The sequence below is a fragment of the Erpetoichthys calabaricus genome, chromosome 4, assembly GCF_900747795.2.
Source record: "Erpetoichthys calabaricus chromosome 4, fErpCal1.3, whole genome shotgun sequence".
NCBI classification, from domain to species: Eukaryota; Metazoa; Chordata; class Cladistia; order Polypteriformes; family Polypteridae; genus Erpetoichthys; species Erpetoichthys calabaricus.
This window is the reverse complement of record NC_041397.2, coordinates 191,607,683-191,632,472: the sequence shown is the minus strand read 5'-3', so window position 1 is coordinate 191,632,472 and position 24,790 is coordinate 191,607,683. Positions and strand designations below refer to the sequence as shown.

The 24,790-nt window shown below is 38.4% G+C and overlaps 1 protein-coding gene across 1 annotated transcript in view; it reads right to left on the bottom strand.

Annotated features, from left to right (window-relative positions):
- The window catches only part of tmem39a (transmembrane protein 39A), a 94,360-nt gene extending 79,322 nt beyond the window's left edge, over positions 1-15,038 (bottom strand). The window contains exon 1 of the mRNA XM_028800100.2: positions 14,742-15,038. The gene's annotated coding sequence lies outside the window, so the exon portion shown is untranslated. The remainder of the gene's footprint in view (positions 1-14,741) is intronic.
- Positions 15,039-24,790: the final 9,752 nt, after the last annotated feature.

Genomic DNA, 24,790 nt, shown 5'->3' with positions numbered 1-24,790 from the left:
AGAAGGTATGCCCTCTAGCACCCCCTCCAGGGACTCCAAAAAGGGTGGGTACTCCGAACTGCTGTTCGGTGCATACGCACAAACAACAGTTAGGACCCATCCCCCCCACCCGAAGGCGAAGGAGGCTACCCTCTCGTCCACCGGGGTAAACCCCAATGTACAGGCTCCAAGTTGGGGGGCAATAAGTATACCCACACCTGCTCGGCGCCTCTCACCGGGGGCAACTCCAGAGTGGTAGAGAGTCCAGCCCCTCTCAAGGAGATTGGTTCAGAGTCCAAGCTGTGCGTCGAGGTGAGTCCGACTATATCTAGCCGGAACCTCTCAACTTCGTTTTTATTTACTTAGCTATTTATTTTTTGTGACATGAGTGTCTTGAAAGGCCCCTTTATATATAATGTATTTTATTATTATTATTACTGAAGATGCCAAATCAGACAGTTTGATAGTTACATGGAAATAGCTATTGAAACCATGTTGTCTGATATTTATTACAGGAGTTAATTCACCAACACTGCACTTAATTTTTTACTACAGAATTCCCCATTTAATTTAGCACATATGCCAAAGACTGAAAACAACCCAGTAATGCAAAAGACAATTAGTATGATATCAACTTGTGTCAGGTATCCTAGAATCCAGGATGTTTTTTTTTTGTTTTTTTTTAATGTTAATAAACATGTGCTCAACTGTTACCATCCAGCAACATGCTAGAACACTTTGCACTGGACAGTATGCAGCACTACAGTAACAAGTTAAATAAGTAAATGATTCCAGATGACTGCAATTAGAAATTGATTTCCTTTCTTGTCAATGGTTATTGTTTTCTCCAAAGGAAAATTTAAGAAATGAACAATAAAACTATCTAAAATCAGTACAGGTTGTACAGATTTCAAAATGGATTTACTGAGTGTGAACTTTTCACCAAAGCACTTGCTTCATGGTAAGTGAAAAAAATTAAGACTCTTGTAAGGCAGAAATAGTGATGACATAAACTGTTATCAGTTAGGGATTTGTTAATTCCATTTTGATTGTTTTAACCAGGAATATTGATTTTATTGGCACTTCTCCTTAAAAGAGACCTGTACATGAAAATTAGAGTTTACAAGTGTTAACAAGACTGAAAACAAAATAACTCTGAAACACATAAGAAACAACCCTTTAGTCTTGTATAACATACTAACTCTATGTTGCTTAGATATGATCCAGCAGCAAATGTTTAATAAATTATATGAAATAAGATTAAATGAGCCACTTGGTAGGTATTATGTCTTCTTTGTATTACCTGAATCAAAACTGACAGCTGCATAGACAGAGCACAAAGAATGTATGAGATGCACAATGACTAACAGACCTATGAGTCAAGACAGAAATGAAAGCCAAAGTAAAACAATTAAAAATAGTCACACAACTATTTTCATGCCTTTCAACCACATTTTTTTTTTTTTACAAATGCAGAAACCAATAAATTCTAAATAAACTTCAATTTCTTTACCTGCTAAATTATTAAAGTCTGCGCTGGATTCCAATCATGATCATTTAAGTGAGTGAAAAAGGTAATAAGAGCCTGTAGGACTGGATTGAACTTGTTCTTGATTAAAAAGCTTCTCCAGTCCAGCCAAATGTATTTGCTTTGATGCATAAGGGAACATACCATCATAAATGTACCCAGTACTTTCCACATGCCACCAGATGTGAAACAAAATCTGAATGGCGGATTCCATTGTTTGACATCAGGGAAATCATTAGGTGAAGCCTACAGGTAAGCATAAGTACATAATAATTCTTTTTAAATAATAAAAAGTCAATAGAAGCATATTTAATCTAAGAAAAATGTGTGTACATAACGCCAGCAAACAACTAAAATACTACAATAAAGTAAATAAAGCATTGCTATAGTTCAAGAAATGAAAATTAATTTTACTGCTTTGACAAAAAACTACCACTATTCTAGCAGTGAAATGCAATCATTCCTCAACAACATTACTTTAGTCATACTAACCCAATGCCAGCCAAGTATCTTTCACTTTAAATAATCAACGCTAAAAATAAAAACATTTTAAAACAAAATTAACAATGTACACTTGGTTGTTAGCATTTCATTAATCTACATACATATACTATATGTATGAGAATTTTGTATTAGACAAAAATGTTTTCACTTTGAAGAAAAAACAAAACATGTGCCCACATCTATGATACAGACCGTATAGTTATACCACACTGCCGACTTGAACATCACATAAAGGGATCATTTTCCTGCAGATCATCTAATGTAGTCTACCTAATTTTCTGCATGAAATGTCCTGACACTGCACTCTATGTGGGAGAAACTGGACAAACACTCCGCCAGAGAATGAATTTACACAGGTTCCACATTAAACATGGCAACACAGATGTTCCTGTGGCGGCCCACTTCAACAGCCATGGACACTGTGAGAAGGACTTTAAAGTCACAGTGCTTATGGGCAACTTCAAAACAGAGCAAGAGAGAAAAGAATGGGAAGTTAAACTCATGCTAAAATTTAATACTTTACAACATGGATTGAATAAAGACAAGAGTTTTATGGCCAGATATGAGGATTGTTTACATCTCTCAGAATGACAGACAACCTGTCTACAGACCCACATTGTTTTGAAAAAACTCATTACAAACTTCAAAAGTTTGTTGGACAGTTATCTTATCCAGAGATCTTGACAATACATTGTTCTTTTCTCTCTTGTTAAATTAACCCTAGCCTGAATGAATCTATTAATTTTTTACATTTAAAATTTCTCATTTAAATATTTACCAATGTTGTTTCTTGTCCTAGAGTGTGTATATAAACATAGGGAACTCCAGTTTCTGTATTACATCTTGCCTGAAGAAGGGGCCTGAGTTGCCTCGAAAGCTTGCATATTGTAATCTTTTTAGTTAGCCAATAAAAGGTGTCATTTTGCTTGGCTTTTCTCTACATTCATAATGGCTAACACGGTACAACATCCTAGTACTAAAGAAAACTCAACAAACTTAACCTAGAGATAGGTGTAAGATTTTTTTTTTTTTAATTAATTTTAAGGGATACTTAGCTGAAAAATAATGGAACGGCACCTACAACTTAAAAGTTTCATGATAAAATTACCTAGGCACCCTTCTTTTCCTTAATGAAAACACGGCATGTTATTTTGATTCAGGAGTCTCTGTTTGCCACTATGACTCAGAAGAAAAAGGCATCCTAGGACATCATATATCAAAAACAATTGGCACCAGCTCCTTGTAAAAACATCTTAGAAAATGACTGGATAGAATTTTATTCAAAAATATTTGAAAGAAATAAGCAATAAGTAAAAACAACTCAAAATAAGAAACTCTAGGTATCAAATTAAACCAAATAAAATAAAGGATTTGTTACTATATACAGTATATAACATTCCATCCATTTTCCAACCAGCTATATAATAACTACAGGGTTACGGGGGTCTGCCGGAGCCAATCCCAGCCAACACAGGGCACAAGGCAGGAAACAAACCCTGGGCAGGGCGCCAGCCCACCGCAGGGCGCGCACACACAAAGCACACACTAGGGACAATTTAGAATCGCCAATGCACCTAACCTGCATGTCTTTGGACTGTGGGAGGAAACTGGAGTACCCGGAGGAAACCCATACCACCCAACAAATGGTATTTCTGTATATTCATTTTAGACAATTCCCTGGCAGTTTCATCATTTAGCCACTTTCCTCAAATCAGCTGGTATCTGACAAATCCAGATTGGTCCATCAGACTGCTTGATAGCCAAGCATGATTCATCAACGTGTTTCCACTGCTCCAGAGTCCAATGGTGGCATGCTCTCCACCAATCTAGGCAACATTTGGTGTTGTGTATAATCTTAGACTTGTGTGCAGCTCCCCAGTCACTGAAGCCCATTTCATGAATTTTTCCAATACACAGTTCTTGTTCTGATGTTTCTTCCAGAGAGAGTTAAGAACTCTGTTGTGAGTAATGCAATAGAGGACTGACAAATTTTACTCCCAATGTGCTTTCAGGACTCATAGGCCCCACTCTGTGAGTCTATGTGGCTTACCAATTTATGGCTGACTTGTTGCTACTCCTAGATGTTTCTACTTCACAATAAAAGCACTTACAGTTGACAAAAAGATCTACCTGACATGTGCCAAGGAGGCATCTTATGACAATGCCAGATTTAAAGTTACTGAGCTCTTCAGTATGACTGATTCTACTGCCAATGTTTGTCAACTGAGATTGCATGGCATGTGCTTGGTTTTTTTCAACTGTTAAAATGGGTGGGGTTGAATCTCCTGAACTTGACAATTCTAAGGTGTGTCCATATACTTTTGGCCATTCGATGTACGTAGTTCCAGTTAACATCCCCTCCACAAACACAATAGCCCTGTGTATTGCACACATATGTAATGGATGTAGACATTCATCAGGCTCCTGTTGGCAACATACACAACCATCACTCACCCCAAGGTGGAATTTTCTTTTACCAGTAAAGACAAAAAAGGCCCTCATTACTACATTCAATAAACCCATTCGAGGCACCACTGTAGGTATGTGTGGTGTTAACAGCAAATGAATGTCATTCCTGCTTCAAGGCAAAGACAGCATATGGTCCAAGCGGACACTTCTGGTGTGACAGTGGCCGCTGCAGCAGTCTTTATGCATATTATGATGTATGGCATATCTGGAGTGTCTATGGCTATGGTTAGCTTCCTCTTCCCATCACTATCACCACCAGAACACTGTGGACACAACCCATGAAAGTTGCAATATACAGTGGAACCTCTAGATACGAGTTTAATTCGTTCCAGAACTGAGCTTGTATAGCGAATTTCTCGTATCTAGAACAAACTTCCCCATTGAAAATAATGGAAATCCAGTTAATCCGTTCTGCACCCCAAATATATTAACATAAAAATCAATTTTCCTAATAAATAACACTGATAAATTATATATACTGTAGTCTACCTTTAATAAATAACACTGGTAAATAATATAACTGATTATTAAAAGAATCAAAACAGGTGTCCAAGTGCAGTAGAGCATTCAATAAATCTTTAAATAAATAATCCTTAAAACAGTTGTGAAGTGGAGGTTTAAAATACACAAGAATAACAATCCTTTAACACGAGGTTAAAACGTCAACAAGAAGCAGTCTTTAAAAACAGATGACAATCCCCGGTGCTTCTTCTCTGTTAGCGTCTCACCTATTTCTCCCATGCGGGCTCTAAAACAGGCGAGACACTCTTAATGCAGCTGACCTTCTCTACACCGTCCTGCTTCAGCTGTTTGGCTCGCCTGTTCAGCTACACGCGAGCCTGCACTTGCCTGCCTGCCTGCCTGCCTTTTCTCTCTCTCTCTCTTTTACTTTTTCTCCCCCTTAACCTGCTCGCGCTTCTCTATATATGCGGGGAGGACATGGCAGCTGCAGCCCATCAGCCACAGGAACAATCATGGATGTGGGCAGTTTCCCACCTGTGCACTTAAGTGAGAAACGCAGACACAGCAGATCGCGGCTCGCAACTGCTACCACGCCCCCTTGCTAAGCCGCGAGCTATACCCACAGCCTGGCTCGTGGCTCGTTACGCGAACCAATGCTCGTATTTAGAGCTGAATTTTTCGCTCATACTTTCCTCGTATTTTGAATTTCTCGTATACAGAGGTGCTCGTATCTCGAGGTTCCACTGTAATAGAAAGAAAACCATGATTCTTGAAAGCCGACTACACAGTCTGGCTCAAATTATGTTTATTGCACTGAAGGTGGACAATGACAATAGGTGAGCACCACCTATTGATGTTTGACCACAATATCATCAGTCCTCTTTCTGTACCATATTGTACTATATAATTCCAAACTGGATTTTCTTCTAGGTGTTGAATTTTTTTCTCTTAACATGCCCCAACCAAAAGAAATACCATAAGAGCTTAGAAGAACAATTGTAGAGATGCATTCCTTCGGAAAAAAACACTAAACCATTTCTGAAGGCCTGGATGTTCATCAGTTCACAGTAAAGTAAGAAAAACTGTCTACAAATGGAGAAAATTCAGAATTGTTGATATTCTCCCTAGCAATTACTGTCCTTCAAAAATCCCAGAAAGTGCCCAACACCCCATGATGAAGCTAAAGGTAGGTGGTTGGTATGGGGTGGGGGGCTGGGGACACCTATACTAACAGCAAAAGGCTGGAGAAATCTCCTGAACTGGTCAAAGTCTTTGTTCATATGTTCACCATATGAGAAAACCCTGAACAAGAAAGTGATTATGGAAAGACTTAAACCACTACCTTTCAAAAGAAATATGCTACACATCTGAATGTTCCAGTCTTTCTGGGACAATGTGCTTTAGAAGAATTGCCTCAGGACTTGGATAGTCTGTTACTCATATCTGTTTTTAGAAATTTTACAGGATAATATTAGGGTGGTTCATCAGCTAAAGCTCAGCAGATGTTTGGTGATGCAACAAGACAACGACCTGAAACAAAGGAGTAAGTTTGAAAAGAAGGAAATTTGTATTCTGGAATGACTAAGTCAGAGTGCAGACCACAAGCCAATTGATATGCTGTGGCATGACCTGAATGGAGCGGTTCATACAAAGAATTCCAGAAATATCAATGAAGTTGAGCAGTTATATCAGGAGGAATAACCTAAAATGCAACTCTCATCAGATACAGGGAACGTTTCCTTGGGCATTATTGTTGCTAAACAGGTTCTAATCAGTTACATACTTCTTCCAGCCTGAAATCCAAATGTTTAAATAATATGATCACTATTGACAAGGAAAACATAACTGCTTGGGTGTTATTTGTTTAAGAAGGTTGTGCTCATCTATTATTGTGACTTAATATGGTTTGATCTTCATTTATTATCAATTAGCACAGAAATTCAGGAAAGGGTTTACAAACTTTTTCACACAGTTAAACTTTCAATAAAATTGTTGAAGCCATTCATGAGAATACACTACTGGTCAAAAGTTTTAAAAATGTTTTCTAGTTTTTGTTCAAATTTAAACAGTTGAAATGCAATGAACAGACTCGGTTACTACACCCTCCGAAGTACTACTTGGACAATATTACACTGGCATAGAACAATGTCAAATATAAAAATAAGTCAAGGAATCATTAAGTGAACAAAATTTTATTCAAATTTTATAACATCCAAAAACTACAAAAGGTAACCCTTTTGATTCAGAATGCCAGCCACTCTGCAAATCACCAACTCTGCTTCTAGCAAAAGAACCCCAGACCATCACACGTCCTCTCACATACATGAGGAACCATCCTTTCACTAACTCGATGGCATACAAATACCCTGCGTGATGAACCGTAGATTTCAAATTTTGATTCATCGGTCCATAAGACTTTCTTCCAGTCTGCAGTAGTCCACTTCCAGTATTTCAAGGTCCTATTTTGTCCTTTAAGGAATGACTTTCTTACGGCCACTCTCGCTGTGAAACCTGCAACACAATATCTTCTCTTCACAACAGAAACTGAGACTTGCTTTTTTCGACCACTGTTAAGCTGTGCTTGAAGCTGCTGTGCTGCGAGACAACATTCTCACAAGCTGGTGACTGTCAGAAACTTGTCTTCCGATTGGGTTATGACTTGGGGTCTGCCAGATCACTTCCTACTGAAGTTTCTTCCAGTTTCCAATTGCCTTTGGATTGTGTAGGACACCATAATCACAGACACGTTGATTTTTGTTTTTTGGCAATTTACAAAAATGAAAGGCCTATACTTCTAAGGGTAATAATGCACTGTCTCGTTTAATTTAATTGCTGTTTTCTTGTCATTATCATTGGAATTTACAACTTACTATGGTGCACAAACAATCTCTTTCAACTCTGCTTAAAGACAGATTGTGTTTTTAAGTAATCAGCAGAAGTTGGGACACCTGTGCAAACTGTTTGCTTCAACTTTCAAGGTTTGATTTACGTTAATTGCCTGTGGAATATTTGTAGGTTGTACCCTATTAGTTGTTCCCTGAAGAAGGCCGATTAGACATACTACACATAAACGAAAAGACCTGTATGTGTATATGGCGCAGTTTGCTCTGCTCATGCAAAACCACAGACACTAGATGGGACATGCATGCACTTAAAATTTTTCTGTGCTTACAGCAAACGCTGCCACGCAACAACAATGTCGTGTTAATGACACAGATGAAGAGACAACATCAAAACGAAGCAATCGCCATGACACAACAACATACAAGTGAAAAAGCTCAGCAAGAGGGCAAGGCTTGAAGTTTTCACTAAAAATATTGTCTATCTGGAGGAATGTTCTCAAAACAAAGATTAATAGGACTTGTATGCCAGTGATACAGCTAAGATATGGCATCACCAGGGTCTTCTTACGAAAGCCAGTGGGGCAGCAAGCACAGGTGGGTCCACATCCTCTACCAGGGTAATTCTTAAGAGTTGGCTGATGTCTCTCCTAGCTCATGAATATAGTAAAACTGCTAGGGAGTTTTCGGGTCGTTTTTTTTTTTTTTTGTCCCAAAGACGACATGCACCTAGTTTGTAATATTCTGAAACTTCCTTTTCTTCAGTTTTTGTTGACCTAAACTTTAAATGTAAACATCTAGCAGTTCCCTGCTTACTTTTTCTCCATTTAAGGTCATTAACTGCATTTCAATGGATTAAATTTGAGAAAAACTGAGGGGTTGCAAAATTGTTGACCAGTAGTATACATCCAACTACCCTAATACTCAAATTGGAAATAAGAAGACACAAAAACATGACCAATTATCAATGAAAAAGAAAACTTTAACAAAATATCAGAATGAATGCCATACCACCCTCGAGTGCAATGGAAACTACATTACCATTTTTTATCAAAAATGCAGTAGATTTTTGGAAATACAGTGATCTATAGAGTGAACATTAAACTCCCTAGATTTTCCACCCACATCACCATAAACCTGCAGGTTAACTGGATGGTCCAATCTCGACAGAGTGCAAGTGTGGATGCAGACATCTGTGGGCCCTGTCATGGACTGATGCCATTTCCAGGGTTGAAACGTGCCTTCTGCACAGTTGTGGACCAACAACACCCCATTGCTCTAAATTGAAATAATGTTTGAGAATGATGTTGAATGTCTTGCTTGGGATTAAACAATTAAAACATTAAGCATTTGGTAATTGTTTTCATTCAACACACTTAATAAAAAAAAGATTCCATGTAACAATATTTTTGTAGTTTCTAATTACATGACTACCCTATTCTAAAAACAAAGAATGCAAAATACATATACAGTAGTACCTTAAATTACACAAATTCAACATAAAGCAAACTTTTGGCTGATCATAAAAATTAAATTAAAAAAAGGATAAGAGTAAAAAAATATATTTGATATGGCAAAGGGTTATGTACTTTTTGTCTTATATTAGGAAGGACAGGGCTCGTGCATTATCAGCCTGCCTCAGTCATTGCAGCATGAGTGTCTCACATTCTTGCTTCCGCTCATCCACACCAGTGTAAGAAACATTCAATGTTTGTATTATGTTTTACTCACTCTGGAAGAAGCTGAGCAAGTAGATGCAAGCCCCACTGCACTTTCCCTCTCTCACACTCACAGGCAATAGAGAGAGCGAGAGGCATGCTTGCTGAATGTTTATTCAGTCTCATTCATGACAAGATGAGAAAAAGAAAGACACACTCCTTTCCGTGCAAGAATAAGTAAGTTGTGCCAGTGCCAGTCTTATCACTCTCCTTCACTCAGCTGCAGAAGATGGTGCAAGCAAGACTGAGACACAGTCCTCTTAAGTTCTCATCAATCTTGCACCACATGGCACCTATAATTTCTCTGTCTTACCTGCCATGTACATATTCTCAACTGTTGATGTGAACTAGTTAAGTGTCATATTTGCCAAACAATGCTTTGTTCTAACTCTGGCTGCGTTTAAATAAAAAAGGTGACTTTTCTGACCAAATGTGCAACTTAATGCCCAGAGCTGAGTCACTTGTGAAAATAACATTATTGTCCAAGGACATGTTGAATTTACAACTACTGATACACATTCCTGAGGCATCAACATACTTTGCATATTAATGGATGAAGGTTAAACCATGTTCCCTGTTATTTTGGAACAATGTACAGGGTTGTCCAAGGACACTTAGCTAAATGCAAATGTCCACTAAGCATAATGCTTTTGGAGCATATACCTGCTGCAGGAGTATTCTACCTTTAAGTATGTATACATACAACCAATTGTATAAATATTGTTTCCAGGAATGGAAGAAGCAAGAACATTTCCTGTACTCCTCTTTTCTTACTGTGTCTAAGCCAAATACAAATTTTTTTCTGGATTTCTTCAATGGAAGCAAGTCATCTTCCCTTCCATCTCAGTTTGTTAATTTTGGAAATAACGAAGTCATTGGTAGCAAGATCTAGCAAATATGAGAGGTGCAAAGCAAGGACCATATTGTTCTTGGTATAAAAAAAAAAATACATCTTTTTGACTGACAGTGCAGTGTATGCGAGCTATCATGGTACACAGGTGTGTGCAACTGTGCTATCATGGTGAAAATGCAGTTTTGTTTGTGCCAGAACTCCAGACTTTCCCCTGATGCTTTCTCACCCAATTGTAGAATAAATGTCAGATGTTCGCACTCGATCAAATGACCACAATGCTACTTGGCAAACTGATTAATAAAACTGTAGGCATAATTAATAACTACATCCTACTATCTAATTATAAAACAGCAATAATACATTTTACTTATATAGAGTCTCTATCCCATAATTTACTACTGTGCTATCGATCAATTGTGAATTTTTGGGTCGCCCCCCCCATATGTTTGAATGACAGAGGGTTAAATAAAAGCAAATTTACTGTGGTGTGACAATTTGTCATCTTAGATCTTGACACAATATTATTAAATGTAATAATAAAAAAAAATCTAAAATCTCAAAATCTGAATGTACTCCTTGTGCTACTTTCAATGTCGGATAGTTTTTTTTTTTTAAGAGGTGATAACATTCTGCAAAAAATTACGAATGTCAGTGCTGAGATGATTGAATGAATTTGTCACGGGGATGAAAGGAGTGAGATAGGAACAACATTAAATATTTTTCATGATAAGCTACATATTAACATTTTAAAGAAGAAAAATGTTGTACAATAACATAATACTAGTAATTGTTTAAAAAAAAAAAAGCAGCTACTTAATGATCATTGCAGAAAAGACTCCCCAAAAATATTGCATGTGATTACTCAACAGTTTTACATAAAAGGGCTGCAACTATTTTGATTAGCTGGACAATTGTTGTTTATAATAATCTGATGGTTTAAAAAAAATTCAACATTTGTGAAAAAGTTTCACTCAAAACTTAAGTTTTATTCCTTGTCCAAAGGCCGTAATATATAACAATAGTACAAGTATTCTCTAAAAAAAAATTTTCCCAAAAAAGGTGCACAGCAACCAGTCTTGTTACTAACTTGACAAATAATAATACATTTTACTTATATAGGACCTTTCCCATGCTTATGGTCAACTTTAACACTGAAGTCTTCTGTTGACATCAAGGTTTAAAAAACGGAACCCACTCCTAAGCACTGACAAAAGTTGCCCAGAGTATACTGTTTGATTTTATCTACTAGATAATAGAAAAGACTGCAAGAAAACTGAACATTGTTATTAATTTCAAGACTATTTTTTCTATATAGCATGGCATCAAGTACCAACTGTCAATATCATCAACAAAATACTTTACAAAAGATTTTGGCATATTGCTGATGAGACACATTCTGCACTATCAATTAAGAATTTTGAGTGGGCAGAAGAAAGATGAAAATGCCCATTGCACCATTACTGCAATGCGTTTTCTTTTCAAATGTTCCCACATCATGCAAACTCATCTAAAATGATTTTTGCAAAAGACAGATGTGAAGTCAAAACTTTTGAGTTCTTTGGTCTTTGACAAAAAGTCTGGACAGGTTTCTAATATTTTCTGTTATGACCATTATGTTTGAATCAGAATATGGAGAGAGTAATAGCTGATTAATAATAGTTTTGAAGAGTATTATTTAATGGACAAGTCAAATTAATTCAAATGTTACAAACGCTTGATGCTTTACTTTCCAAATCACTCCCTCCTTTTTTAAGGCTTGTTCTAAATTTATTACTACCTTTATTAACTGAACTTAACAAAATTTCTGAATTCTTATAAAACTGATACTTGACTTATTTTCAAGCTGCCATACATAAGTGGTCAGACTTGGCTATTGCAGTAATTACTACAACAGCTAATTCTTTCCAATACCATTCAAATACGCATTGTACATACTTTCACTGACTTAGTCAAATTTTAGTTGGATATTATAATAATAAATATTAGTTTGTTAAAAAAAATAAAAATAGAAATCTAGCATTTGCTGATTTGGTTTCACAAATTAAGTGTGATGTTTTTGGTAGCCCACTAACTGAGCATATCTGCAATAAAGAGCTTCTGTTAACACTGTCCACGTCATATCACTTGAGAGAATTTCTTTGTGTTTCAAGCTGAATATCTAGCCAATGTTTTCAAACACTACCTAAATACAGCTTACTTAGGAATATACATACAGAGCAGCTCATTATTAGTTTTCTATACTTTTTCTAGAGCTGCCATGTCCTTGTTTTATAATAGGGGAAAAAACAACTACACACAGTACTTCTGAACATCTATATGTTTAATGACTATCCTCTCCTGTGGTACCATACCAACAGCCTTTTGAAAATAAAGACAATTAATTTATGCAGCACTCTTTTATACTGTTATTGTTTCTTTACAAAATTCTAGCTTATTAGTGAAAATCAACTTCTCCCATCTAAAGCCAAGCTGTTCACTAATATGCCTGCTAATGCCATATAATGTTAGACCTTTTCCTTAATAACTGCTTCCATCAATTTACCTGAGGTGAATGTTAATCCTAATGGCCCATAGTTACTTAAAATCAGCTCAAACAAAAAAGGTAAAGTTTATCTGTAGAACATTTCACTATACATGGTGCTTAAAGACATAGTATTATGCATTACATAAGATTCAGTCATACTATACAAATCCAATTGTGTGCAATAAAATGACAACTGTCACAATACAAATGTGTACAGTTCAGTTTAGAGTTACCAAAAAGAAATTTAGTCTGTCATAATTGAAATGCATAATAGCATATTGTACGCAGTTGGTGCATTTTGGCAGGGCATCAAACTTAGGCAAGTACTGTGGCAAGAGATTTCAGAAAAAAAAAAAAAAAAGATGAGATCACACATCTCATGAAGCAAAAATTATGTTGAATCATTTGACTATGTTATTAAAGTCTGATACACTTCCTCATTTTTATATCAATAATCAAAAATTAATACAAATACTATTGCCTGTGCAAATATAATCGCATGATAGAACTGACAAGTTCACGAAGAAAAAAAAAGTTTATGCAAAGTCAGCGAGCTCCTGCGGTTTGGCTGCTCAAAGAAAGGCGACTTTCAGAAACAGCACGTTAGGTTAATACCTGCTCATGACATCATCACCAGTCTATCACACTGAGCTTGCTGTAGAGAAGTCATTCCTCCTTCTCCTAGCAATAAGCGTTCAATGCCATTGTCAATTATCATGGTGTATAAAACCATACCAGCAGATATCAGACACTCTGGATTTCCCCAATCATTTTTAATTTCTTGTGTAAAAGAACATAGGACTGTAAACTTGGTTAAGATAGTCCTAAACTAGCAAAAACCTACGATGGTGACTATGAAGCATAATAGAAAGGGAACAAATGGATGAAAAACGCAAGGAGGTACCACATTTATGCTGCATGAAAACGATCTGAAAGCTGTTCTAATGATTAAAATAATAGTGAAAACGAAACGCGTTATGTTAAGGCGTTGCCAAACCCAATAAGCGCCTTTGTTTTAAAGTCCTCAAACTGCAAAATTTCCGTGCGCTTTAAGTTATGTTCGATGATGACGTGCAGCAAAATTCAGGAAAGAATAAAAAGATACACTGAACAAAGTTGCGCAAAAATCAAAAAAGACAACGTAAACAGAAATTTACAAAATAATTACACAACTATGCAAAAAAAAACAAAAAAAAAACAACGTGAACAAAACTGCGAAAAAAATCTATCAACTATGCAAGAGTCTATCACAATCTCGCAAAAAGAAAAGCCTTCAAAACGACAACACGGATCGCGAGAATAGTCAAAAGTAAACACCTCTAGATTACCGTTTTCACAAGTAAAATAACGATAATCGGTGCGAAATACATAGTGGCACAAGACTATAAGAAAACAAAGTCTCAAATATTGTAACACATGGAACTAAAATGTAGCATTGTCTATTTGGTCCCACCCCCGCCATGTAGGAAGTGTTACTTTCCGTCTCAATGACTGATTAATGAGAAGTTTCATAAACGCGATGTTAAATATCTGCAATCGAAGAGCCAGTTCTGTGCATTTAACTGATTTTTTTAAATGAGTGAAACTTTCGGCGATTGCAGCCATTAATGTAAAAAATCACAACGGGGTACACGAAACAACTGAAAACTTTAATTAGGTTTTAATGCAGCGGGGCTTTTTACAGTAAGTAGGCATTTATTGTCAACATATGTAGTAAAATAAAACGTTTGTGAGGAAAAACAAAAAGGAACCAAAAAACATGTTAATAGTTTAAATGCTACACTACTCAAGAACATGTGCTGATCTAACATTTTACACAGATTAATAAATAAATAAATTCCACAGAAAAAACAGTTATACTTACACATTAATTAGCCGTAAGTGGAGTTGAGGTTCATACATCAGCTATCCCAGCTCTACGACCGAACCTCCAAGAAGGTACATGCAAGTGGCCGCTTCTAATTTATCATGCACAGTGATGCACAAAATCCACCAAAAACCACCCGTCTGTACTCTCACGAGGCGTGCAATGGGCCTACTTTACCGTATCCGAGTAACTTAAAACCGAAAATCTAAAGTTGTTCCTATTTCCTTCATCACTTCTAACCTGCCGCTGCCATAGAGAGACGTGGCAAAGCTGAACCGCCTTCCCAATACGTCATCAAAGACGCGACGATAAGCATTGCGCAGCCGCATGTGACGTGCAGCCCGCGCTATAACAAAGTGGTTTTCTGTACGTCACGTGGTCAGGACGTGGCACGCCCGCGCAATCGACAGTTCAGACTGTGGCGCGAAGGGGGGCGCCACTAAATGTATGCAAAACGGACAGAAAGATAGCTCAGAATCAGGAACCTCCAAAGTATTCTTTACTTTTGAATTGAAATGTAAAACTGTATTTCGGGTACATCCCTCATTTTCTTTAAGGAAAGTGCTCAAGTGAGTTGGCGGAGGTAAGGTTCATAGCCCCTAGAAGTCTTTTTTATTGTTGTTTGTTGCAGGGCAGCTTAGTGGCGAATTGGTTAATTCTACAACCGCCTCTGGGTGACTGGGTTGGAATCGGAGTCCTGTTGTTAGCACGTTCTCAGTGTATGTTTATGACGTTGTCCCCAATTATACGGACCTTTGTCACACATCCTAAAGTTGTGAATGTTAAATAAGTGATGACTTTAAATTGGTCTAAGATAAATTTAATTTTACTGTAATTCAATTCAATTTTATTCCCCCAAGATGGAAATTTGGTTTTCCAGCAGGTTTCACAAAGAGACTACAATGTAATATTAAAAACACATCACAAAGAATACAGCCAACAAAAAAGAATGCTCCCCATCATTGGAAAACATCCTCCGTGGTCCCAGGTTCAAAGAAAGGGCTTTCCAGTGATCCCAAGGACTTCAAACCACTTGCTGTTATTTTATACATCACGAAAACCTTTGTGAGACTGATCCTGAAACAGCTCCAACCCCTGGTTGCAGAACATCTTGATCTTCTGTGGTTTGCCAATCAGACACATATAGGCAATGCCAGAGCTACATTATTTTGAGCCCTAGTCCAAGCTTATTAGTGCGTCAACTGACTGTTTGGTAGATAACTTGTGTGGCTAGTATGATCTGTGCCCTAGTCGAATGCTAATTTCACCTTAACAGTGGCACCGACCCTCCATACAGGTGTAGAGGATGCTCTGATCTTCAGGCTCCCAGAGCCTGCTCTCACTTGGACAAAGCTGGATAATTTTATTTCATTTTTTTCTAGTGCCTTTAACACCATGCTACCTCATTGACTGGGCATAAAGCTCATGAACCTAACCAAAATTCCATATTAAGAAAAATAAATCAATCAGAGCCCATTTAGCCACAGGTACTTTGCTCCATGATGTGTTAAGAGGTGCCCCTGAGGATCTTTCCTGCCTGCTGCTATCAAGCAATTCAATACTTACTCTCCACATCCCAGACTATATAATTACACTATTTAATTTCACTTGTATTCATTTTTCTATTTCAGTACAATATATATTTATTTTTTATTTACTGTATTTATCTGTCTATTGATAGAATTATTTGTCCTGTGAGTCTGTATCTTTAATGTTTTTATCTCTTACTCTGTGCAGCTTAATTGTCTTTTGGGATTAGTAAAGTTTATCTAATCAATTCAGTACAAATAAATATAATATAGTAGTGCACATACTTAAGGTGAAACACTAAATCAAACAGATCGCATATAAAAATGAAATCAGCATTTAGACTTGATTGATAAATACTGCACATGCTAACTGTTCTTCCTACGGTTTAAGACTAGATGTTTGTTAAAACTGAACTTATTTAGAAGATTATAGCAGTTGGAATGACATAATATTTAAACCGGTTGTTTTTTATCTTTGGAACCTTGAACCTGTGACATGAAGGGAACAACTGAAATTGAGAATGTAGTTAGTGAGTCCTTACTGACAGAATATGCTGTTTTCCGTATTACTTGCTTATTAAACACATGTGTGAGCTTTAACTATTGAGACCTTGTTCTACTGCTCCTTTTTACAATTTGATTTATTTTGTTTGTGTTGCTGACATTAAGATTTCCAAACTAGGCCAGGAAAACATAAGTAAAGATAGACTCAGTACAAGATTTATAAAAGAGTGACATAATGGTAGAACTCGCCTTAAAAAGGCTCACCTTCCTTAAACAGTACATACACTGCTGTATCTGTTGCAGATTGCCTCTATATTTTCGTTAAAAGTCAGTTTTGAGTCTATGATTGTCTCCAGACATTTATAACTGTCAACAATCTCCACTGCCTGGTCTTTGATGATTGTTTCTTGTGGGAGAATGGTGTTTCATCTAAAATTTATTCTTAGTTCTTCAGTTTTTGTAATATTTACATGTAGAAAAGACTCATCATTTAATAAAATCATGTACCACTGGACTTTTTAGACGAATCTGCTTTCAAATTTACTGTGACAACCATTAGAGTAGATGATGTGCAAAAGTGGTGAAAGAACACAGCCCTGAAGGGACCTGTGGATGTGGACAGAATGTTAGACAGATAATGAGTCAAGTCAATCACCCACCCTACCAAACTGATATCCAAATTAAAGTCTTGTATAAGTCTCTGTGCAAGAAGGTGGGGCTGGATGGTGTTAAAAACTGATGAGAAGTCTATAAACAGGAGCCTCATGCAAGCCTTAATGCCCTCCAAGTGTTTATATAAAAGTAACAATGGCATCCTCTGTCCACCTATTTGACTTGTAGGCAAACTAAAATGGATTTAATAAACTCTGGGCTTTCTCCATCAACCGCCCTTTATACATTTTTCAAATGACTACATAACCAGTGATGTCAGAACCACTGGTGTGAGTTTATGTAAAGTTTTAGGTTTTTTGTTTTTAGCTACTGGATTACTGTAGCCTGTTTCCACTGCTTTGGAACCTTCTGCTGTTCTAATGACAACCTAAAAACAATATAAAAAACTAGCCAATCCGCGGCGTAACATACGCCGCATAATTATGTATTGATGGGTGAACACTTGCTGAACGACACAGTTGTCCAAATGGGGTGGGTTTGTGGATACCACTGTGAATGAATGAAAAGATGGACCTCTGGAGAGAGCAACATACAATTGTCCGTGACTGAAAGCGGGATCGTCTGTGACGATGGAGGCCACGCTGGTGAAAGTTACTTCGTCGGTAGGGATAAGTTTCAGCACTTGTTCATTAAGGTGTAGCGAGTCTTCGTTTTTTGACACTTAATATAGCTTGCGTACTGAGTTGTTCCGGAGTCACAGTTGAGAAACACTTTTTTAATGTCTTTTAAGCACAGGGAAAAAAATTAACATGTGAAACATCCGTAATGTAATAAGCCACCAAGAAAAGTAACATTGCAACAATGCATGCTACGATCCGATCGCTGTAAACAGAAGTGAAAACAAAATCGAGGCCGGTGCATTCTTTAACTGCCTTGTAGCGCAATGGTAGTGCTGCTGTTTTGCAGTGAGGAGACTGTGGAAGATTTTGGGTTCGCTTTCCGGTTTCTCCCTGTGTGGATAGCGCTTTGAATACTGAAAACACTGGTATATCAATGTAATGAAGTATTATTATTCTTATGTGTCCAGCGCTCTCTCTCGCGCGCGCCTGTTTGCGTGTGTGTGTCGCTCGCTCGCTGCACGTGTTCCTGCAGGCATACCAGTAAGTGAATGAAAAGATGGAACTCTGGAGAGAGCAACATACAACTGTCCGTGACTGAAAACTGGTTTTGGCAGATACATGCACATCTTTTTGAAAGTTTGGCCCTGTGCCTTATCAATTGTCATCGCAAAGGCAAATCTAACAGGAAATTGTCTTCGTGTTAAAGTAAAAGGCAAATTATCCGTGACAAACAAACTGTTTTACACGCTGCATACCAACCCGCGGCGTAGTATACGCCGCATAATCATGTTTTTTAAGCAGAGGGAAAAAATGAACATTTGCAAAATCCGTAACGCCGCTTTCAGTAAGTACAATGCACACGCGTTTAATTTGTCAGCCACTTTTTGCCAGCCGTCTTTTCTGGTTTGGGCTGCTTTTGCAGGGTTACCGCTTGTGCATATTAAATCTTGAAATCCTTCGAGTAACTAATCCATATTACTAACCGAGAATGCTAAACCGGATGGACGCAGGGACATCCGGCCATGGGCCGTAGCCGCAAAAAGACGTACTGCGCAGGCGCCCCAAGAAATGAGGCGCCGCGAGAGGCGGCCGAGACCACAGAAAAAAGGAGTGAGTACAGAAAAAAGGAGTCAAAGAAATGAGGCCCCGCGACCACAGAAAAAAGGAGTCAGCACAGAAAAAAGGAGTCAAACGCAGGCGACGCACAGTGCCGCACGAAACCCATTGCACACGAAACTAGCACACAAAAAAAAAAGAAGCCGCTCGCGCCCACCTGCAAGCCCCCCCCCCCTACAGGCACCGGACGGGACACACAAAAAAAGAGGACGATTCAACAAGCCCCTGGCACACAAAAAAAAAGAACCCAAAACCACCCCACCCACCCTACAAGCAACGGACGGGACACACACAAAGAGGAGGATTCAACAAGCCCCTGGCACACAAAAAGAAAGAAGACGCTCGCGCCCCACCAATCCCCCCCCCCCCCCCCACTGCTCAGACGCCGAAAAAGAACACAGCGCCGCACGAATCCCATTGCACACGAAACGGGACCCACACAAACAGGAGGATTTAACAAGCTCCTAACGCACCAAAAAAAAGAAGCCGTGACCGCCACGCCAGGCCCATTAGAGACGAGACATGGCACACGAAACGTTCACAACAACGACGAATCAGACCCACAAACACACTAACATCAATAAGAAGTGACACCCAAAGCCCCATTTCTAAAGGAACCGTCCATATTAAACATACGTCATCTCAACACCTTCACACTAGGCAGCATAGGTGGATCTCCTTACAATAAAGCACTATTAACCGTTCAACTGCAGAAAAGGCTCCATATTAACAGTGAGTGCGATCCTCCTTATTACTTATCCATATTTCGCATGCTGAGGAACAAACAATTCATGAATACACGCTCACGGGTACAAAACGATTCGGCTCGGATAACGGGACCAAACACACGAACCCGCATGAAACAACAAAATACACGGCGGCGCATCTGCATTACATCCTACAATAGTTCATTTCATTTTGCATCTACCGGAGTAAATATCAGGTCACCAAAAGGCAATGACCCATACTGCTTTCGCGTATGTGGACAAATATTACATCGCATTGGAACAGTGCACCCTGAAACAAATCAAGAACGCAAATATGCACAAATCACGTCGGCACCTACAAAGCGCTTCTGAAACCGCGGAAGAAAAAATGTCTCGGCTCCAAAAACACATGTCACTCCTTATTCCAAATACCGGTCCCAATCACAGAAACATCAGTATCCACTATGACAATGCACAGTAACAATGCACGTGACATCCGTCTTGCCACACTATTAATTATAGATGAATGTACAATGGCATCCAGTCACTTACTCAACACCATTGATAAACTTCTACAAACGTTGATGAATAATAATATTCCCTTTACGGGAAAGGTACTTTTATTAGGAGGAGATTTTAGACAGTGCTTAACTATTACTCCACTTACAATGCGCTCAGCTATTGTTCAGTCCACCTTAAAATACGTGGACAATTGGCATTGCGTTGATGAATAATAATATTCCCTTTGGAGTAAAGGTACTTTTATTAGGAGTAGATTTTAGACAGTGCTTACCTATTGCTACACATGCCATGTGCTCAACTATTATTCAGTCCACCTTAAAATACGCGACAACGTCATATAAACAACACGAGACCGAACTACAATACATATACAGGCGCGAGACCTGATTGGTGATAATACAAAGAAACGAAAAGTCCGCATAGTAACAGTGAGTTCGATCCTACTTATTACTTATCCATATTCCTAACGATAAAGATCAAACAAGTCATCAATTCACGATCACGGATACAAAACTAGACGGCTCGAGTAACGGGACCACAAACACGAACCCGCATCAAACAAAAAAATTCACCTCGGTGCGCTTCTAAAACCGCGAAACAAAAAATGTTACGCGAACAATTGGCTTTGCTTTCGAAAGATACACTTGGTACAAAGCATGCGATTTCCAGATCCCGAATATAACAATGACTCTGATGACGACAATGAACATCTGAATTTCCCCTTAGAATATTTGAACACTATTAACCCAGCCGGATTAACACAACACAATCTTAGCCTTAAAAACGGAACAATAATCATGCTATTAAGAAACCTTAACACTAAACAGGGTTTATGCAATGGCACACGTTTAGTCGTCAACACCATGACACACAATGTTATTCAAGCAACAGTTCTTACAGGATCACATGCTAACAATACTGTTCTCATTCCTAGAATTGACCTTACGAGTTCTGACCTACAATTACCTTTTACATTGAAACGCCGACAGTTCCCCATTAAACCTGCATTTGCCATGACCATCAACAAATCACAAGGACAAACCATGGACAAGGTTGGCATCTACCTCTCTGAGTCCGTTTTTGGACATGGACAACTTTATGTTGCCTTCTCACGTGTTCGACGTTCATCTGACATTAAAGTTAAAGTTATAAATGCTCCATGCCAAGGAAGACTCATTCAAGGACAGGACACCATCTTTACTACTAATGTTGTGTACAAAGAAATATTCCAATAAACCATTACTCTATGCCAAACACTGTATTTTTTGCTTTCTATATGCATCATCCACACCTGCACACTATTCTATATCTAATTCATACATCTCACTCTTTGTCATGCCCCAACGCCAGGGGTTGGCGAGCGAAGCGAGCAGGGGGCGGAGCCTCCTAGTTAACTAACTAACACCCACCCACCCAGCTTGTGAGAAAAAAATGTGCCCGTTCTTTCATCATTTTGTTGCAGCCTATCAAAGACTTGCTGATCATGTTTTCTAGAGTCAATATACAGTGGAACCTCGGTTCACAACCATAATTTGTTCCAAACCTCTGGTCATAAACCGATTTGGTAGTGAACCGAAGCAATTTCCCCCATAGGATTGTATGTAAATACAATTAATCCATTCCAGACCATACGAACTGTATGTAAATATATTTTTTTAAAGATTTTTAAGCACAAATATAGTTAATCATTACACCATAGAATGCACAGTATAATAGTAAAAACATTGAATAACACTGACACAAACACCCAGGCTCCCTGCTCAGCTGCATGCTCTCTCTCTCTCTCTCAGCAGCACGCGAGCCTCCCCAGCCCCCCTCTCTCTCTCTGTCTCTCAGCAGCACGTGAGGACTCTCTCTCTGTAACATTGCAGCAGTTGTATAAACACTTTTTTTTTAAATGAGTTTTAAGCACAGGGGGAAAAAAAGGAACATTTGAACAAATCCGAACTTTGTTTAAAAGCCAACCAAGATAGTAACATTGCAGGAGTTCACCATTTTTAATCAGGCGACTGACAGTAGTGGAGTCAGGCACAGAGAAGGTCAGCTGCTGAGAAAGCGTCTCGACTGTTGCAGGGCGGTGAAGCAGGTGAGACGCTAATGAAAAAGAGGCACAGGGCTTATTGGTTTTTAAAGACTGCTTCCTTCATTGTGCTTTAACCTCAGTTTTAAAGGATTGCGGGGCTCTCTCTCTCGGGCTGCCTGTGTGTGCCTCTGTCTCTCTCTCGGGCTGCCTGTCTGTGCCTCTGTCTCTCTGTCACGCTGCCTGTGTGTGTGTGGCTCTCTCTCTCGCGCTGCCTGTGTGTGCCTCTGTCTCTCTCTGGCGCTGCCTCTGTGTGAACCAAGGTTCCACTGAGGTTGACTAATGAAAAGTTAACGTGGCTCAGAGCTGCATGTGGACTGTGGCACAGACAAACAGAAATGACGGCATGTTTTCCGAGGCGTCGCGTCCGAGTTGGTGGGCGTGGCTCTGCGAGTTGTCGTCGCATCCAATGGTCTTATAGTTGGTGGGCGTGGCTCCTTCCTGCGTGCGCCATGGGTGTCTTACTTGTCGGCGGCTTAGTGAATCCACGCCCCTTCCAGCGTGCTTTCCATGGTCGGCTACTTGTCTTCTGGCTTAGTGAATTATATATATAGATGAAGCTGAGCTGCTGTCTGCACCAGATTTCAAGAGCCTTCCACTAAGATGGTCTGGTCCAGGACTTTTATTTGTATTTAGTTTTCTAAAAATGTTCTCTACATCCTTTTGAAAAAAGTATCTCTCCCTTAGCCAAAACCATTTGCATCAAGCTTTTCACTTTCCTGGTAAAATCAAACTGCTCACATCTCAAGCAGTTTTCAATTTAACCATTAGCTAAATCAGAGTTGGAGTTAAAACAAGAAACCCTGATATGGTTATTATTTTTTCCTTGATGATGGCCAGCTGAGGTTTTAATGCCTACTGACTGGTGCATGTTTCACCTCCTCTTTGCTATAATTTGAAATTGTACCAGTTGATTCTTTGTCTGTTTGTTTGTTTGTTTGTTTCTTTCTTTCTTTCTTTCTTTCTTTCTTTCTTTCTTTCTTTCTTTCTTTCTTTCTTTCTTTCTTTCTTTCTTTCTTTCTTTCTTTCTTGTTTGCTTGCTTGCTTGTTTAGAGAAGACTTCAGTCTTCATAATTATGCTGCAATAATAACACTGATATTAAGTCATCTCTTGGATAATATCAAACAGGTAAATCAAAACATATAAGTCAAAACCGGTTTCACAAGCTATTATGTCTTCAGTTTCAAACAAAATTTTGTGCACTGTAAAAGGTAAATGTCACGTGATTCCAAGAATGGCAGTTCCACAAATTAGAGAACAAGTTGTCAGTGCTGGTGATTCAGTTGGACTGTTACACGAAGGAGTGGGAAGACTTCCATTGTGTTGTTTAGGATAAAGCATTGAAACTTCCTGATGTGTGATGAAAATGAAAATAAATTTCAGTTACATTTTTAAGAAAGTATCCTCATTATATTAACATTTGATACATTCCAATGTGAGTGTATGTTTTGTAACATAGTAGTATAGAAAGGTGACACCACAGCACAAAATTAGTACTGTTGTCTCACAGCACCAACAGATTGAGTTCACATCTCCTCAAAGACAGTATCTGTTTTGTCCAGTATCTCTGGTTTTATAATAGAGACATGCAAGTTTGATGAATTGGAGTCTCTATATTAGCTCTGTGTCAGTGACTATTTGGTGTGTATATGAATGTGATTAACTGACGTCTCAGTAAAAGAGTGCCAAATTCTGCCAGGGCAGACTTCATCCGTACACAACACCGTGTGGTGAAAAGAAAGCTTCAGAAAATGGATAGACAGCATATAGAAAGTTAATCTTCATAGAGAAAGTGTACACAATGATTGTCATTGTCAGAAGGTAAAAAAGGCAAACCTTATTTTCGTCTTTGATGTAGTTAAATGTAATGTAATATCAGTTACTCAGTTTTGCTTAATCCAATTCAAGGTTGAGCATGGGCAGGAACTTGAACAGGGTGCTGGATGGGGCCCAAAAAAGAAAACAAAGTTATACCTGATTTAATCATGTTTTTATAAAGCTGTTGCTTTTGCTCAGGACTAATGCAGTAGAAACCTGGTTATTTTCTAAGCTGCCTTCTGTTTGAAACCATCTTCAAATTCTGAGTTGCTGCTTTAATTATGTTTAAATCAATAAACATAAATAATATTGCAGTCTTGGGCAATTGCTAATGTTTTATCAGCTGGACTTTGGACTGTTTTCCAAGAAGCACCTACAGAGAGCTATTCTGTTCCGCACATTTATACAATATGTTTCTTTGCCCTGGCAAATTGAAGCAGGAGTTCATTCTGAATGTGTATGCTTAGTTTTTCAATTCTAAAACTGACAAATAAACAGGTCTATCAATTCCCATAATATGTATCTCCAGTTCCCATT